This window comes from Bombina bombina, chromosome 1, assembly GCF_027579735.1.
Source record: "Bombina bombina isolate aBomBom1 chromosome 1, aBomBom1.pri, whole genome shotgun sequence".
Taxonomy (NCBI): Eukaryota; Metazoa; Chordata; class Amphibia; order Anura; family Bombinatoridae; genus Bombina; species Bombina bombina.
Genome location: NC_069499.1, coordinates 1,587,200,039 through 1,587,218,459, shown reverse-complemented (window position 1 = coordinate 1,587,218,459; position 18,421 = coordinate 1,587,200,039). Strand labels below are relative to the sequence as shown.

General features: G+C 37.7%; 1 long non-coding RNA gene across 1 annotated transcript in view; it reads left to right on the top strand.

Annotated features, from left to right (window-relative positions):
- LOC128656478 (uncharacterized) overlaps positions 1-10,152 on the top strand; it is a 12,682-nt gene extending 2,530 nt beyond the window's left edge. The window contains exon 2 of the long non-coding RNA XR_008402014.1: positions 5,917-10,152. This is a non-coding gene — a long non-coding RNA (uncharacterized LOC128656478). The remainder of the gene's footprint in view (positions 1-5,916) is intronic.
- Positions 10,153-18,421: the final 8,269 nt, after the last annotated feature.

The following is an 18,421-nucleotide window of genomic DNA, read 5'->3' as shown; positions in this document are numbered from 1 at the left end:
GTCACACAGGTAACGTATTTTACTTGGGATATAATTCTTTACACAATGAGATAGATATAGTTATATTAGTTTGTCACTTGCTGTGTCACACAAGTAACACATTTTACTTGGGATATAATTCTTTACACAAAGAGATAGATATAGTTATATTAGTTTGTCACTTGTTGTGTCACACAGGTAACGTATTTTACTTGGGATATAATTCTTTACACAATGAGATAGATATAGTTATATTAGTTTGTCACTTGTTGTGTCACACAGGTAACGTATTTTACTTGGGATATAATTCTTTACACAATGAGATAGATATAGTTTATTAGTTTGTCACTTGTTGTGTCACACAGGTAACGTATTTTACTTGGGATATAATTCTTTACACAATGAGATAGATATAGTTTATTAGTTTGTCACTTGTTGTGTCACACAGGTAACGTATTTTATTTGGGATATAATTCTTTACACAATGAGATAGATATAGTTATATTAGTTTGTCACTTGTTGTGTCACACAGGTAACGTATTTTACTTGGGATATAATTCTTTACACAATGAGATAGATATAGTTTATTAGTTTGTCACTTGTTGTGTCACACAGGTAATGTATTTTACTTGGGATATAATTCTTTACACAATGAGATAGATATAGTTATACTAGTTTGTCACTTGCTGTGTCACACAGGTAACGTATTTTACTTGGGATATAATTCTTTACACAATGAGATAGATATAGTTTATTAGTTTGTCACTTGTTGTGTCACACAGGTAACGTATTTTACTTGGGATATAATTCTTTACACAATGAGATAGATATAGTTTATTAGTTTGTCACTTGTTGTGTCACACAGGTAACGTATTTTATTTGGGATATAATTCTTTACACAATGAGATAGATATACTTTATTAGTTTGTCACTTGTTGTGTCACACAGGTAACGTATTTTACTTGGGATATAATTCTTTACACAATGAGATAGATATAGTTTATTAGTTTGTCACTTGTTGTGTCACACAGGTAACGTATTTTACTTGGGATATAATTCTTTACACAATGAGATAGATATAGTTTATTAGTTTGTCACTTGTTGTGTCACACAGGTAATGTATTTTACTTGGGATATAATTCTTTACACAATGAGATAGATATAGTTATATTAGTTTGTCACTTGCTGTGTCACACAGGTAATGTATTTTACTTGGGATATAATTCTTTACACAATGAGATAGATATAGTTTATTAGTTTGTCACTTGTTGTGTCACACAGGTAATGTATTTTACTTGGGATATAATTCTTTACACAAAGAGATAGATATAGTTATATTAGTTTGTCACTTGTGTCACACAGGTAACGTATTTTACTTGGGATATAATTCTTTACATAATGAGATAGATATAGTTATATTAGTTTGTCACTTGTTGTGTCACACAGGTAACGTATTTTACTTGGGATATAATTCTTTAAACAATGAGATAGATATAGTTTATTAGTTTGTCACTTGTTGTGTCACACAGGTAACGTATTTTACTTGGGATATAATTCTTTACACAATGAGATAGATATAGTTTATTAGTTTGTCACTTGTTGTGTCACACAGGTAACGTATTTTATTTGGGATATAATTCTTTACACAATGAGATAGATATAGTTATATTAGTTTGTCACTTGTTGTGTCACACAGGTAACGTATTTTACTTGGGATATAATTCTTTACACAATGAGATAGATATAGTTTATTAGTTTGTCACTTGTTGTGTCACACAGGTAATGTATTTTACTTGGGATATAATTCTTTACACAATGAGATAGATATAGTTATACTAGTTTGTCACTTGCTGTGTCACACAGGTAACGTATTTTACTTGGGATATAATTCTTTACACAATGAGATAGATATAGTTTATTAGTTTGTCACTTGTTGTGTCACACAGGTAACGTATTTTACTTGGGATATAATTCTTTACACAATGAGATAGATATAGTTTATTAGTTTGTCACTTGTTGTGTCACACAGGTAACGTATTTTATTTGGGATATAATTCTTTACACAATGAGATAGATATACTTTATTAGTTTGTCACTTGTTGTGTCACACAGGTAACGTATTTTACTTGGGATATAATTCTTTACACAATGAGATAGATATAGTTTATTAGTTTGTCACTTGTTGTGTCACACAGGTAACGTATTTTACTTGGGATATAATTCTTTACACAATGAGATAGATATAGTTTATTAGTTTGTCACTTGTTGTGTCACACAGGTAATGTATTTTACTTGGGATATAATTCTTTACACAATGAGATAGATATAGTTATATTAGTTTGTCACTTGCTGTGTCACACAGGTAATGTATTTTACTTGGGATATAATTCTTTACACAATGAGATAGATATAGTTATATTTGTTTGTCACTTGTTGTGTCACACAGGTAATGTATTTTACTTGGGATATAATTCTTTACACAATGAGATAGATATAGTTTATTAGTTTGTCACTTGTTGTGTCACACAGGTAATGTATTTTACTTGGGATATAATTCTTTACACAATGAGATAGATATAGTTTATTAGTTTGTCACTTGTTGTGTCACACAGGTAACGTATTTTACTTGGGATATAATTCTTTACACAATTAGATATTTGACTCACAGCTTTCTTGTAATGTGCAGGATACAATATCTCACTGCTATAACTTAATACCGGGGATTGCTGGGTTACTTGCGTATTTAGTGTGAGACAATAGCCATTGGTTTTGGTGAGATTAAGTTAAAAGAGCTTGTTGTTATTGCTCTATTGTTTGTTTATAACCATGTGAGTATTTTGAAACATGTTCTTTCTGAACCATGAGATTTTAATTCTGATTTCATGTCCCTTTAAGACAAATAGGCCGTTGGTCAGATACAATATTGGAGTCCCATAAACCCATAAAATCAGTGGACAAACCTGCTGTGCATTATGGGTTGCATATGTAATGGTGCTATCTGGGTGAACACCACGTACTGGAGGTTACTTATGGTATCTCTTGGGGTCTCAGCTAGAAGAGAGGAAATACTGACCAATTCTAGCTCTGCAGAATCTGTTGGCGCTCTACAAATACCTGATAATAATAATAATAATAATAATAATAAAAAATATAAATGCTTATTCTTTACTAGGGCCCACCTCTAGTGCTTAGACAGGTGCTTAGGATCAGTTGTATCTAGTCCGGTTCTGTGTAGAACATACAGGTGTAAAACACACACTTAGCTATAGCTTGAGGACAAATTCTAACTGCTGCCTGTCTGGTAACAATGAAATTACACAACAATCTTTAAATCCAGCAAAGAGGTTAAACACATATTTAGAATTTCATACCAGCCGTGGTCCTGAGCTGCTGCTGAGCAGGGCATGGTTGGTGAGCCAATCAGCACCACAAACGTATGTAATAGCGAATGTTAGAACATTATACTGTTCCTTTAAGAGCTCCAAAACTAACAGGTCACTTGCACTGCTTTATCTATTAGTGCAAATGAGATTTCTTTAGTAAATAGCATCATGTGAAACAGACAGTGTCAGTAAATTACATACATACATGTGTTAGGGCTGTCATAACATAACAGCTATAGGCCTCTAGTTATCAATGTCTGTCGGACCTGATCCGACAGTGCGGATCAGGTCCGACAGACATCGCTGAATACGGCGAGCAAAACGCTCTCCATATTCAGCATTGCACCAGCAGATCACAAGAGCTGCTGGTGCAACGCCGCCCCCTGCAGACTCGCATACTCGATCGGGTTGATTTCCGGCGATGTCTGTCCGCCTGCTCAGAGCAGGCGACAGGTTATGGAGCAGCGGTCTTTGTGACCGCTGCTTCATAACTGCTGTTTCTGGCGAGTCTGCAGGCTCGCCAGAAAAACGGGGCATCAAGCTGCATACGGAGCTTGTTACATATGCCCCATAGTATTTAAACACTGAATATAACCCTTTTATTATGGGAGCTGCCATTTTGTAACCTAGGTTACACTGCGTGTAGATTTCAACATGGCATCACCCATGACTAGAGGGATGTGGGAAATAGCCTTAATACTGTGCTAAATGTATTTAGTGCACACAGTTTATTTATATTTACAGATATCAGAGATTCCTATTTGTTTATTTATTAAGCACATATAATAATAATGATTAATGTATTTTTATCAGACTTCCTCTTGTATCGGGGCTCCTGGAACAAGTGAGGAGCGCTGCCCGTCCCCTAGGGATGCGGCAAGCCCAGCCCTTACAGAACTTACCATGTCACTAGGTGTGGAAATTCCTTTAGTGACATTTTCTGTAATAATAATGCACAGTTCACTTACTCTTCACCTTTGTTATCTTTGTGAGTCAGTAACAAAATATCAGCTCTCTTTTTACAGGAGATTTTCTTGGCACAAATAAACATTTTCTGAAAGAACTGACAAAGCTGTTATATAATACAGATGGGCAAACGGAACATTATTAAAGGGACAGAAAAGTCCAAATTAAACTTAAATTTACTGGATAGAGCATGAACTTTTAACCAACTTTCCAATTTACTTCTTTTATCAATTTTACTTACTTCTTAGTAACCTTTGTCTGTCTCTCCTGATTGGCTGATCGGCTGTGTTCTGCTTGGGAACTGCTTTACCTGAGTATTTAACTTTTTTTAATGATTAGGGGGATCCTTACTGGCTGATAAGAAAAACTCCCACACGTCAGTTGGTGGACAATAACAAACTCACAAGCATGAAATAAAATCAGCACAGTAACATCTATATATTTTTTTTCTTTTAACTAATTCAGTTTGAAATGTCCTTGTATAGATGGAAAGGCAAAAGCACTGTAATATCCCTTTAATTGATGTAGTAACACTCGGGGGGGGAGGCAAGTGGTTTAAAGAGAGAGGATAGGTACTGCTCAGACAGGTTAATGGCATATTGAAGAGGGTCACTAAAGCAGCATTAGCGTGAGGTCTATTCATTTATTATTTTAAAGGGACATTTTAATTTAAAAATCATGTGCCCTAATTAATTAGATTGTGTCATTTTTTCAACACTTGCTCGAGAGTACTATGTGTATAACACCCACAAAGTCCTGTTTATAAGGACACTTCCAATAAGCCATTCAGAAGCAATAGTCACACATGATCACCAATCACTCACTTGCAGTTACCAAGGGGGTCTTTATTTATGGGTTTAACAGCTTTGCTGGGGTTGAACAAATACTATAATCAGTAATACAAACATTACATTACTAATTAAATTATGCATTTTGCAATATTTTGACAATTTAAGTGGGAAGGAGGAATTGAATTCTAACAAGACTCAGATACATTTGCGTAGTTGAGGGATGACTGCCTACTGTAATAGCTTGTTATCTGTATATTATATATTATAGTTTAGCTGGTGTTAGCAATAAACTGAATTACAGTGAATTAACTGAGAACTGTTGTTGGGCCTATTCTAAAAATGAGTACGAATTCTCAGCATGTTTGTGAACACATAGGGGTATATTTATCAAAGTGCGAACGGACATGATATGATGTAGCGTATCATGTCCGCTGCACATCAATAAATGCTGACAGCATACGCTGCTGGCATTTATCATTGCACAAGCAAGCAGTTCACCAGAACTGCTTGTGCAATACCGCCCCCTGCAGATTTGCGGCCAATCAGCTGCTAGCGGGGGTGTCAATCAGTCAGATCATATTCGATCGGGTTGATTTCTGACCCCCGCCTCAGAGCAGGCGGACAAGTTATGGAACTTGATAATTCGGCCCCATAGACAGTTCTCTCACAAATTCTCACAGTTCTCAGTTATAAATTAAAGTCAGTTTTCTAGCCACTTTCTAGTAATATGCAGTTGATATAATTTATATTTATGATTTCTTATAAAATGTGTTTCATTCTATATTATTTATTTACAGATTAAACTAAATGCAGTGCCATGGAGTGGCGTCTACTGAATATAAACTGAGTTCAGCATCTACGTGCCAGCCTGAATATGCATCGTCATCACAGGGTGTATAAAGCTAGCTGCAAACACTATGGCTTCATATTCTCCAGGACCGAAGCTGAGTGATTATCAAATCCTCACTGACATGGAGAGAAATCATGGCAAAAAAACAGGGGGTTCTCAGCATTAAAGTGTAACGTAGATGTCTCGCCTTCACCCTGTATAGCGAGATAAACTAAACTAAAATTTGCCTCTAAAATTCTTTAAGAGCTCCGACAGTACCGAAGAATCTTCTTAGATAATCTCGTTAGACCACCGCTCATCCACTGATCGGCCTATTTCCTCTGATTCTACAGCCCAGAACAACGGAAATGAAAGCACTTACCTTCACCCATGAAGACTTATTACCTGCTCCGCTAAATCACTCACCAGTGCCAAAACACAACCTGCTTTTCTCCATAAGGACATCTGCAATCACAAAATACATTTCAAATGTTGAAGGATGTAGAGAAAAATATGAAGTACAAAAGAAATTATCTACCTCACCTTATTGACTGCAACGTGAAGGATTTGTGGAATGAAAACACTAACAAAAAAAGCATTTTATAATATAAACTTCACAACAATTTGTTCTATAAATTACCTATTATCCATAATAATTTCAATACATGTACATTTCTGTATCAGATCTAATATATATATATATATATATATACACACTGATATACACTGATAATAAGCATGCTGCACTTTATAATTATATTGTGTATACGCTGGCAGTGATGTGAGGTTCTATATACCCTGAGTACACTGCTCTGTATAAATATCATACATATGCTGGGTGATGGAATATTTATGCACTAATAGTGACCACGCTGCACTGTATAATGATAATAAGTATCTATACACTGATCAGACCACGCTGCACTGTATAATGATAATGAGCATCTATACACTAATAATGAGCACGCTGCACTGTATAATGATAATGAGTATCTATACACTGATCAGACCACGCTGCACTGTATAATGATAATAAGTATCTATACACTGATAGTGACCACGCTGCACTGTATAATGATAATAAGTATCTATACACTGATAGTGACCACGCTGCACTGTATAATGATAATAAGTATCTATACACTGATCAGACCACGCTGCACTGTATAATGATAATGAGCATCTATACACTAATAATGAGCACGCTGCACTGTATAATGATAATAAGTATCTATACACTGATAGTGACCACGCTGCACTGTATAATGATAATAAGTATCTATACACTGATCAGACCACGCTGCACTGTATAATGATTATGAGTATCTATACACTGATCAGACCACGCTGCACTGTATAATGATAATAAGTATCTATACACTGATCAGACCACGCTGCACTGTATAATGATAATGAGCATCTATACACTGATAGTGACCACGCTGCACTGTATAATGATAATGAGCATCTATACACTGATAGTGACCACGCTGCACTGTATAATGATAATGAGCATCTATACACTAATAATGAGCACGCTGCACTGTATAATGATAATGAGCATCTATACACTGATAGTGACCACGCTGCACTGTATAATGATAATGAGCATCTATACACTGATCAGACCACGCTGCACTGTATAATGATAATAAGTATCTATACACTGATAGTGACCACGCTGCACTGTATAATGATAATGAGCATCTATACACTGATAGTGACCACGCTGCACTGTATAATGATAATAAGCATCTATACACTGATAGTGACCACGCTGCACTGTATAATGATAATAAGTATCTATACACTGATCAGACCACGCTGCACTGTATAATGATAATGAGTATCTATACACTGATAGTGACCACGCTGCACTGTATAATGATAATAAGTATCTATACACTGATCAGACCACGCTGCACTGTATAATGATAATAAGTATCTATACACTGATCAGACCACGCTGCACTGTATAATGATAATGAGCATCTATACACTGATAGTGACCACGCTGCACTGTATAATGATAATGAGCATCTATACACTGATCAGACCACGCTGCACTGTATAATGATAATGAGTATCTATACACTGATAGTGACCACGCTGCACTGTATAATGATAATAAGTATCTATACACTGATCAGACCACGCTGCACTGTATAATGATAATGAGTATCTATACACTGATAGTGACCACGCTGCACTGTATAATGATAATAAGTATCTATACACTGATCAGACCACGCTGCACTGTATAATGATAATAAGTATCTATACACTGATCAGACCACGCTGCACTGTATAATGATAATGAGCATCTATACACTGATCAGACCACGCTGCACTGTATAATGATAATAAGTATCTATACACTGATCAGACCACGCTGCACTGTATAATGATAATAAGTATCTATACACTGATCAGACCACGCTGCACTGTATAATGATAATGAGTATCTATACACTGATAGTGACCACGCTGCACTGTATAATGATAATAAGTATCTATACACTGATCAGACCACGCTGCACTGTATAATGATAATGAGCATCTATACACTGATAGTGACCACGCTGCACTGTATAATGATAATGAGCATCTATACACTGATAGTGACCACGCTGCACTGTATAATGATTATGAGCATCTATACACTGATCAGACCACGCTGCACTGTATAATGATAATGAGCATCTATTCACTGATAGTGACCACGCTGCACTGTATAATGATAATGAGCAACTATACACTAATAATGAGCACACTGCACTGTATAATGATAATAAGTATCTATACACTGATCAGACCACGCTGCACTGTATAATGATAATAAGTATCTATACACTGATAGTGACCACACTGCACTGTATAATGATAATAAGTATCTATACACTGATCAGACCACGCTGCACTGTATAATGATAATGAGCATCTATACACTGATAGTGACCACGCTGCACTGTATAATGATAATAAGTATCTATACACTGATCAGACCACGCTGCACTGTATAATGATAATGAGCATCTATACACTGATCAGACCACGCTGCACTGTATAATGATAATGAGCATCTATACACTAATAATGAGCACGCTGCACTGTATAATGATAATGAGGAACTATACACTAATAATGAGCACGCTGCACTGTATAATGATAATAAGTATCTATACACTGATCAGACCACGCTGCACTGTATAATGATAATGAGCAACTATACACTAATAATGAGCACGCTGCACTGTATAATGATAATGAGCATCTATACACTAATAATGAGCACACTGCACTGTATAATGATAATAAGTATCTATACACTGATAGTGACCACGCTGCACTGTATAATGATAATAAGTATCTATACACTGATCAGACCACGCTGCACTGTATAATGATAATAAGTATCTATACACTGATCAGACCACGCTGCACTGTATAATGATAATAAGTATCTATACACTGATCAGACCACGCTGCACTGTATAATGATAATGAGCATCTATACACTAATAATGAGCACGCTGCACTGTATAATGATAATGAGCATCTATTCACTGATAGTGACCACAAACACACGCCTATGTATAGACTGGCTGCTATGGGCCCCCAGCCCTTGGGCCCTGGTGCCTTTGTGTCTGCTGCACCAGCTAGTTCTGACCCTAGTACATTTCTAAAGCATCAATACCTAACTTACAAAACTTGCTCCATACATTTCAGTAAGGTCAATTGCTCCATAACATCAGAGCTGTCATTATATGATTTCTGCAGCCCATGCAGACGTCTAACCCCTAAGGATCGTCTACAGCATTTCAGCAGAGCTAAAGTCAGAAGAAACCGCTTTGTGTAAGAGTAAAGCTCAATACTCTTCTGTGATCTTTCACACTACACCCACTGTATTAAAGCACTTTATAAGGTTAAAACCTCTCACTCACTGACGGCTCCGTACATTTCCATCTGGTGTCTCCCATTACGTTCTATAGGGAATCATATGCTGTTCTCATATCCACTTCTATAGCAGCAAATCTCAGATCATTTGTTTACATTGATATCATTGCTATTTTCATTTTATAATTCTAGAAGATTCTTGTATTTATTATTTATTTATTTGCAGAGATTTTTGTATTTACTCTTCTGTGTCTTTGGGATTTTTTTCTACTTTTAGGAAACGACTTGAATAAAATATTTTCAAATACATCTTCGTATAGTTATTTATTTTTATTTTTTTATTTGTGTGTTAAATAGTAGTTTTAAAAATATTGGAAAGAGATTAAAACCTGAGATCTATAATTTGTATAAAAATGGAAAAACACTTTTTTAGGAAAATCGCTTTTCTACTTAGGGCAACATTTATCACAGAAAAATCAACAGAAATCACCATTTTTTGCACTAAAAACGGGCACATATTACATTGGATATTAATGAAAAGCTTTTGCACCATAAGGGGAAGATTACATATGCGGTGCAGGCTTCAGTCTTACTGTTGAAACCCACGTCACCCGTAATTTCACCAGCCGTTCATAAAGGGCCGTAAGTCGGATAAACTAGCGATGTCCAAAAATGTGCGTAAATAAAAATCTCTGAAGTCGCCAGTGACTTACGGCCAGTGACATGTTAGAAACTGCTGGCGCCTAAGAAAAAAAAAAAAAAATTAAATCTCCCATAAAAGTCTAACCCGGCTCCCAAAAATAAACCTGACACATAAAACCCCTATATCTGCCATCACCCCCATATCGGAACTAATAATAAATGTATTAACCCCTAAACCGACAACCCCCCACAGCGCAATATGCCTAATAAAACTATTAACCCCTTATCCGCCATTCACCCACATCGCAATCTACCTATAAAAACTATTAACCCCTAATCCGCCATTAACCCACATCACAACAAACCTTAGAAATCTATTAACCCCTAATCCGCCAAACCCCCACAACGCAAATAACTAATTCAATTACTAAGCACCTAACCTAACACCCCCTAACCTAACATCCCCTAAATTAACCCTAATTACCTAAATTAAAAAATACTAAATTACAATTAAAATAAAAAAGCTAAAATTACTTAGATAAAAAAAATATAAAAAAACATACGGCTAGATTACGAGTTTGGCGTTAGCCTTAATAAGCAGCGTTGAGAGGTCCCAATGCTGCTTTTTAACGCCCGCTGGTATTACGAGTCTGGCAGGTAAAGGTGTACCGCTCACTTTTTTTGAGACTCGAAAGTACTGCAAATCCACTTACGTCAATTGCATATCCTATCTTTTCAATGGGATTTTCCTAATGCCAGTATTACGAGTCTTCCTAAAAGTGAGCGGTACACCCTCTCCTGTCAAGTCTCCTACCGCCTTTGAAAGTCAGTAGTTAAGAGTTTTACGCTACAAAGCTGTAGCATAAAACGCTTAACTAAAGTGCTAAAAAGTACACTAACACCCATAAACTACCTATTGACCCCTAAACCGAGGCCCCCACCACTTCGCAAACACTAAAATAAAAATTTTAACCCCTAATCTGCTGAACCGGACATCGCCGCCACTATAATAAATATATCAACCCCTAAATCGCCGCACTCCCGCCTCGCAAATACTTGTTAAATTTTATTAATCCCTAATCTGCTGTCCCTAACATCGCCGACACCTACCTACATTTATTAACCCCTAATCTGCCACCCCCAACGTCGCCGCCACTATATAAAATGTATTAACCCCTAAACCTAAGTCTAACCCTAACCCTAACACCCCTTAACTTTAATATAATTTAAATAAATCTAAATAAAATTCCTATCATTAACTAAATTATTCCTATTTAAAACTAAATTCTTACCTGTAAAATAAACCCTAAGATAGCTACAATATAACTAATACTTACATTTTAGCTAGCTTAGGTTTATTTTTATTTTACAGGCAACTTTGTATTTATTTTAACTAGGTAGAATAGTTACTAAATAGATATTGACTATTTAATAACTACCTAGATAAAATAAAGACAAATTTACCTGTAAAATAAAACCTAACCTAAGTTACAATTACACCTAACACTACACTATAATTAAATTAATTCCCTAAACTAAATACAATTAAATAAAATAAAGTACAAAAGAAAAAAAAACACTAAATTACAGAAAATAATAAAATAATTACAATTTTTTTAAACTAATTACACCTAATCTAATCCCCCCAAAATAATAAAAATCTTACCATATACTAAATTACAAATAGCCCTTAAAAGAGCTTTTTGCGAGGCATTGCCCCAAAGTAATCAGCTCTTTTACCTGGAAAAAAAGAACAATACCCCCCCAACATTACAACCCACCACCCTCACACCCAACCCTACTCTAAAACCCACCCAATACCCCCTTAATAAAACCTAACACTAACCCCTTGAAGATCACCCTACCTTGAGAAGTCTTCACACAACCGGGCCAAAGTCCTCAACAAAGCCAGACGAAGAGGTCCTCCAGACGGGCAGAAGTCTTCATTTAATCCGGGCAGAAGAGGTCCTCCACACGGGCAGAAGTCTTCATCCAGACGGCATCTTCTATCTTCATCCATCCGGCATGGAGCGGGTCCATCTTCAAGACATCCGACGCGGAGCATCCTCTTCGTTCTTGATCCAACGACTGAATGACGTCATCCAAGATGGCGTCCCTTGAATTCCGATTGGCTGATAGAATTCTATCAGCCAATTGGAATTAAGGTAGAAAAAATCCTATTGGCTGATGCAATCAGCCAATAGGATTGAGCTCTCATTCTATTGGCTGATCCAATCAATAGAAACATAGAATATGACGGTGATAAGAACCAAAAAGGCACATCAAGTCTACACATATTACATATTACATGTTACTTATAACTTAGTATAGCTTTATGTATGTCCCATCAAGTCTACACATATTACATGTTACTTATTACTTAGTATAGCCTTATGTATGTCCCATCAAGTCTACCCATATTACATGTTACTTATTACTTAGTATAGCCTTATGTATGTCCCATCAAGTCTACACATATTACAAGTTACTTATTACTTAGGATAGCCTTATGTATGTCCCATCAAGTCTACACATATTACATGTTACTTATTACTTAGTATAGTCTTATGTATGTCCCATCAAGTCTACACATATTACATGTTACTTATTACTTAGTATAGCCTTATGTATGTCCCATCAAGTCTACACATATTACATGTTACTTATTACTTAGGATAGCCTTATGTATGTCCCATCAAGTCTACCCATGTCAGGTTCTGAGTGGTGTTGAACTGTAAATAGTGAATCACAACTGCAGACCAGAATGAGTATGTTGTTAATATATTAAGTGAGTCTCCTGTTATCTTGTTACAGGAGATAGTTATCAGTGAATCAGACTGCAGTTTGCAGGTAGCAGCAGTATAGTAGTTTGTATACAATGTGATGACGTGCCATGGATATGTTACTTTCCCAAGCATCTTGTTGGTGGGAGCAGTAACAACGTACATATTGTTCTATCCATTGGTTGACTCTCTCGGTCTGACCGTTTGTTTGTGGATGGAAAGCCGTGCTATACCGGTGGTCTATCTTTAAAACGGAGCACAAGTGTCTCCAACATCTGGAGGTAAATTGTGATCCCCTGTCAGAAACTATGATCGAAGGTAAGCCATGGAGACGTACAACATGTTTTAATAATAGAGCTGCGGTTTCTGTAGCTGTGGGTAGTTTGTGATGAGGAATAAAGTGAGCCATCTTCGTGAGGAAGTCCACCACTACCATGATGGTGTTGGAATGATTAGAGTCTGGTAGCTCCACAATGAAATTCAAACCAACTGTGTGCCTAGGCCTATCGGGTATCGGGAGTGGTTGGAGCTCGCCAAAAGGTTTGGATCTGTCGGACTTGGATACTGCACAAACTTGACAAGACTTGATGAAAGAATCCACAGTTTGTTGGAGCTTCGGCCACCAGAAATTTCTAGTAATGAGTTCACTGGTTTTTCGTATGCCTGTGTCAGATCCTGTCTCTAACAATTCAGGAGATGTCTCTCAGGTGATAATATGGATGATTCAAGTGAAACACAATTGCAGACTTTTAATAAAATGATTGGGTTTTGTTTCACCAAGTTATGAGTATTTGATTTGCCAAGACTAAGATTTAGTTAGAGCCACAGTTCATATCAATCATATTCTATGAAAGTCTATATGTGACAAGTATATAATATTTTACTGTGTAGTAACAGTGTCGATAATTCAGAGTAACCGTGTAAGGTATTTTTACCTGATGTATTAATTCAGCAACTTCTGTGAGCCGATAGTCCTCTCCGTGAATGCTGAGAAAAGTCTTCGGTAGCTACCGGAAGTGAGGTCAGTGAAGGTGAATCCGAATCTGCAGCGTCTGTGATTACAGCGTGTAAGGCATCTCCGGTAGATAGAAACCTTGTATCCAATAAGGTATTTAATAAATGTAGCAATATGTTGTCACAATATTCAAAGAGAAAGTATCAAAATATAATGAAGAAGGAAAATTGTATCCAAAGAAATAGAGCAAGATAACGCTCTAGGTAATTGTAAATCCAAAGCTTGAGCAAAACGAAGTGTTCACTTTCAAAATACTAAGCACTGTGTGATAAGTGCGGCAAAGTTAAATAAGGGGAGGTATCCAATAAGGAGAAAGTGAGGATTTAAAGCAACAGTAATGTGAGTCCTTACAGCCTGGGTGACCTGCGAGGGGAGAATCATGGTGTTCTTTGAGAATGTCCTGTCTCAATGTTGGGGGAACATATATTTTACCATTCACAAGATTGATACCTCTTGAATCAGGTTGCTGTAGGTTTTTTGAAAGAGTGGTGTCAGCCTTTTGATGAGCACATAGTGTAGAGGAAGCAAGATTGGAGAACCCCATGAAGTGATGGGGATTTAGGATACTTGAGTGTTCGGTAGAGTAGCTTGGACGCTGTAAGTGTCTGGATAAAGAATCTGCCTTCCCGTTTTTTCTACCAGGTCGGTAGGTGATCTGAAAATTAAACCTAGTAAAAAACAAACTCCAACGTGCCTGTCGGGCCGAGAGCGTTTTACAAGTTTGGAGGTACTCCAAATTTCTATGGTCAGTGTAGATCAGAATCGGGAGGATAGTTCCTTCCAATAGGTGCCTCCAATGCTCCAGAGCTGACTTGATAACCAAAAGTTCTTTCTCCCCGATAGCATAATTATGTTCAGCAGGCGTCATTAGCCTAGAGTAGAAAGCCACGGGATGTATGGGTTCTGATGGGGATTTACGCTGTGATAGAATTGCCCCGAGAGCATACTCCGAAGCGTCAACCTCTAGAATGAACTGGAGTTTTGTATCCGGGAAGCGAAGAATGGGAGCGGTGGTGAAACTTCGTTTGAGAGAAGAAAAAGATTTTTCTGACTCTAGATCCCAGATAAACTGCTTATGGGACCCAGTAAGAGTGTTGAGGGGTTTTGCGATCTTGGAGAAATTTTTTATAAACTTTCGATAGAAGTTGGCGAAGCCAAGGAAGCGTTGAACATCCTTTTTACAACGAGGTGTAGGCCAGTTGAGTATAGCTTCAATCTTCTCATCTTCCATCTTAACTCCTGATGCAGAAATGTTATAACCTAGGAAAGTTATTTCATTGGAATGAAATGTGCACTTCTCTAACTTGGCATATAAGCGGTGAGTCCTAAGTCTGCCCAAAACCCAACGAACATGCTTTTTATGCTCTTCTATGGAGTTGGAGTAGATAAGGATGTCATCCAAATAAATAACTACGCATACGTCCAATAAGTCCCTGAAGACATCATTAATGAAGTATTGGAACGTAGCGGGGGCGTTGCAGAGCCCGAATGGCATCACCAAATACTCATAAAGACCGTATCTTGTGCGGAAAGCGGTGAGCCACTCATCTCCTTCCCTGATCCTAATGAGGTTGTACGCGCCTCTAAGATCTAGCTTGGTGTAAACAGTAGCCTTACTGAGGCGTTCGACCAGTTCAGGAATCAAGGGAAGGGGATACCTGTTCTTTTTGGTCCTTCTATTCAACTCACGATAGTCGATTATGGGGGGTAAAGAGTTGTCTTTGTTTTTCACGAAAAACATCCCAGCTCCTGCCGGGGAAGTAGAAGGTCGGATGAAACCCTTCTTCAGATTTTCTTCCAAGTAACCCTTTAAATGATCCAGTTCAGGTTGTGAGAGTGGATATATGTGTCCATAGGGAATGTTCGATCCAGGTAACAATTCAATAGGACAGTCATATATCCGGTGTGGGGGCAGAGATTCTGCTTGTTTTTTGTTAAAAACATCTTGGAAATCCTGATATTCAACGGGGATCGTTGGGTTTGAAACATGTAGTAAATTCTGTTGTGGATAACAGGTCTCAATGCAATAATTAGAATTTAAGTCGACTTGTAGGGACTGCCAGCATATCGAGGGTTGATGTTGTTGCAACCAGGACAACCCCAAGACAATAGGGAATAATGGGGAAGGTATGACATCAAAGCAAAGAAATTCAGTATGCCCCTTACCTATAGTGACCTTAAGAGGAATGGTGTGATTTGTGATAGGACCAGACCTCACCATTGAACCATCAATAACACGAAGAGAGACGGGTGTTGCTTTCACACACAAGGGAATTTTATTTTTATTTACAAGGGATAAATCTATGAAGTTTGCATAGGCTCCTGAATCAATGATTGCTTCCGCCTGAAGAGCCTGGAGGTCCCACTGTAAGGATAAGGGGAGAGTACAGTAAGCAACATCAGACAGCTTGTTGGTTAAACAATTCCTAGTAACTGTCAACTTACTTCTTTTCTGGCGTTGGAGCAGAGGGCAGTTTTTTACTGGATGAGCAGGAGATGCGCAATACATGCAAAGGTCGTTCTGCAGTCTGCGGTGTCTTTCCTCTAGTGTGAGTGGGCCTTTTGTGAAGCCAATCTCCATGGGAACAGTGGAATCCTTTGTACTGTGGGAAGTTGAGGTCAGTCGTAGTGGAGTTTCTGACTGTTGTCTTTCGGAACGTCTCTCTGATTCTACGATCTATCTGTATGGAGAGGTTCATGATACCTTCCAGAGTATTGTGGAGCTCAGTACGTGCTATTTCATCCTTGAGGATATCAGATAGTCCCAAACGATACTGATTCCGTAATGCAACCTCACTCCATTCAGAGTCTTTGATATACAGTTTAAATTCTGAGAGGTATTCCTCCACTGGACGTCTGCCCTGTCTGAGGGAACGCATCTTGGCTTCGGCCATGAGCTGTTTTTGAGTATCTTCATAAAGTAAGCTCATCTGTGTAAAAAAATCAGTCAAAGAAGTGAGCGTCGGATCATTATTTTCAAATAGATTATCGGCCCAAATCCTGGCTTCACCAGACAGAAAAGAAATCACAGTCATAACCTTTAGCCTCTCTGTATGATATGTCCTTGGCCGCATCTGGAACAAAAGGTAGCAGGCATTCCTGAATTGTCTGAAATTCTTTCTGTCTCCTGAGAATCTTTCAGGTAGGGAGACTTGTGGTTCTGGAGTAATATCCCTTAAAGCTGTCCTCAAGGTATCATTCTGTAATTGGAGCTCTCTGAAAGCTTGTGAGAGTTGATCAACACGTTGTGTAAGGTTATATACAACGTTGGGGAGGTCTGCTGGATCCATTCTTAGGCCAATTAATATGTCAGGTTCTGAGTGGTGTTGAACTGTAAATAGTGAATCACAACTGCAGACCAGAATGAGTATGTTGTTAATATATTAAGTGAGTCTCCTGTTATCTTGTTACAGGAGATAGTTATCAGTGAATCAGACTGCAGTTTGCAGGTAGCAGCAGTATAGTAGTTTGTATACAATGTGATGACGTTGCCTTTTCCTGAACAAACAACTCACTTAGCTTAAGAAAAGTTCAGAGACTAGATTGGCTGAATGAACTGAGGCTGGAGAAGTGCTTGGAACTGCAGCGGCAGCGTCTGTGAGAGAGGAGAAGTGCTTGGAGCTGTAGCGGTAGCGTCTGTGAGAGAGGAGAGGTGCTTGGAGCTGCAGCGGCAGCGTGTCTGAAGGGTGTGTACGAAGTGACCAATCAGGACGTTAGAACTGCTGACAGGTTGAGTACACGGTGAGACGCCAGACAGTGAAACGGTTTGTAATCCGTGTAGGCAATGAGAAGCTGGAAACGGAATAGCCGGCAAATAAAACCCCGTTTTGTTAATCACAGATTCTCAGCAGTGAAGCGTTGAAAAAGGGGTCTAAATGTTTTACCGGATTCACAGTGGAATATCTTTGAGACTTGGTAATGATTTCTCTATGTAGAGTAACAACAGTATCTGCGTGCTGGTAGATTGTTCAGTAACACAACCAAAATTAATTGGCAGGTGAGAGGGGGAGGAGTAGCCTTATAAAGAGTTTGTTTAAAGGTACATACATTGCAGCAGATACCTGACAACCCATATTACATGTTACTGTTTTCTTAGGATAGCCTTATGTATGTCCCATCAAGTTTACACATATTAC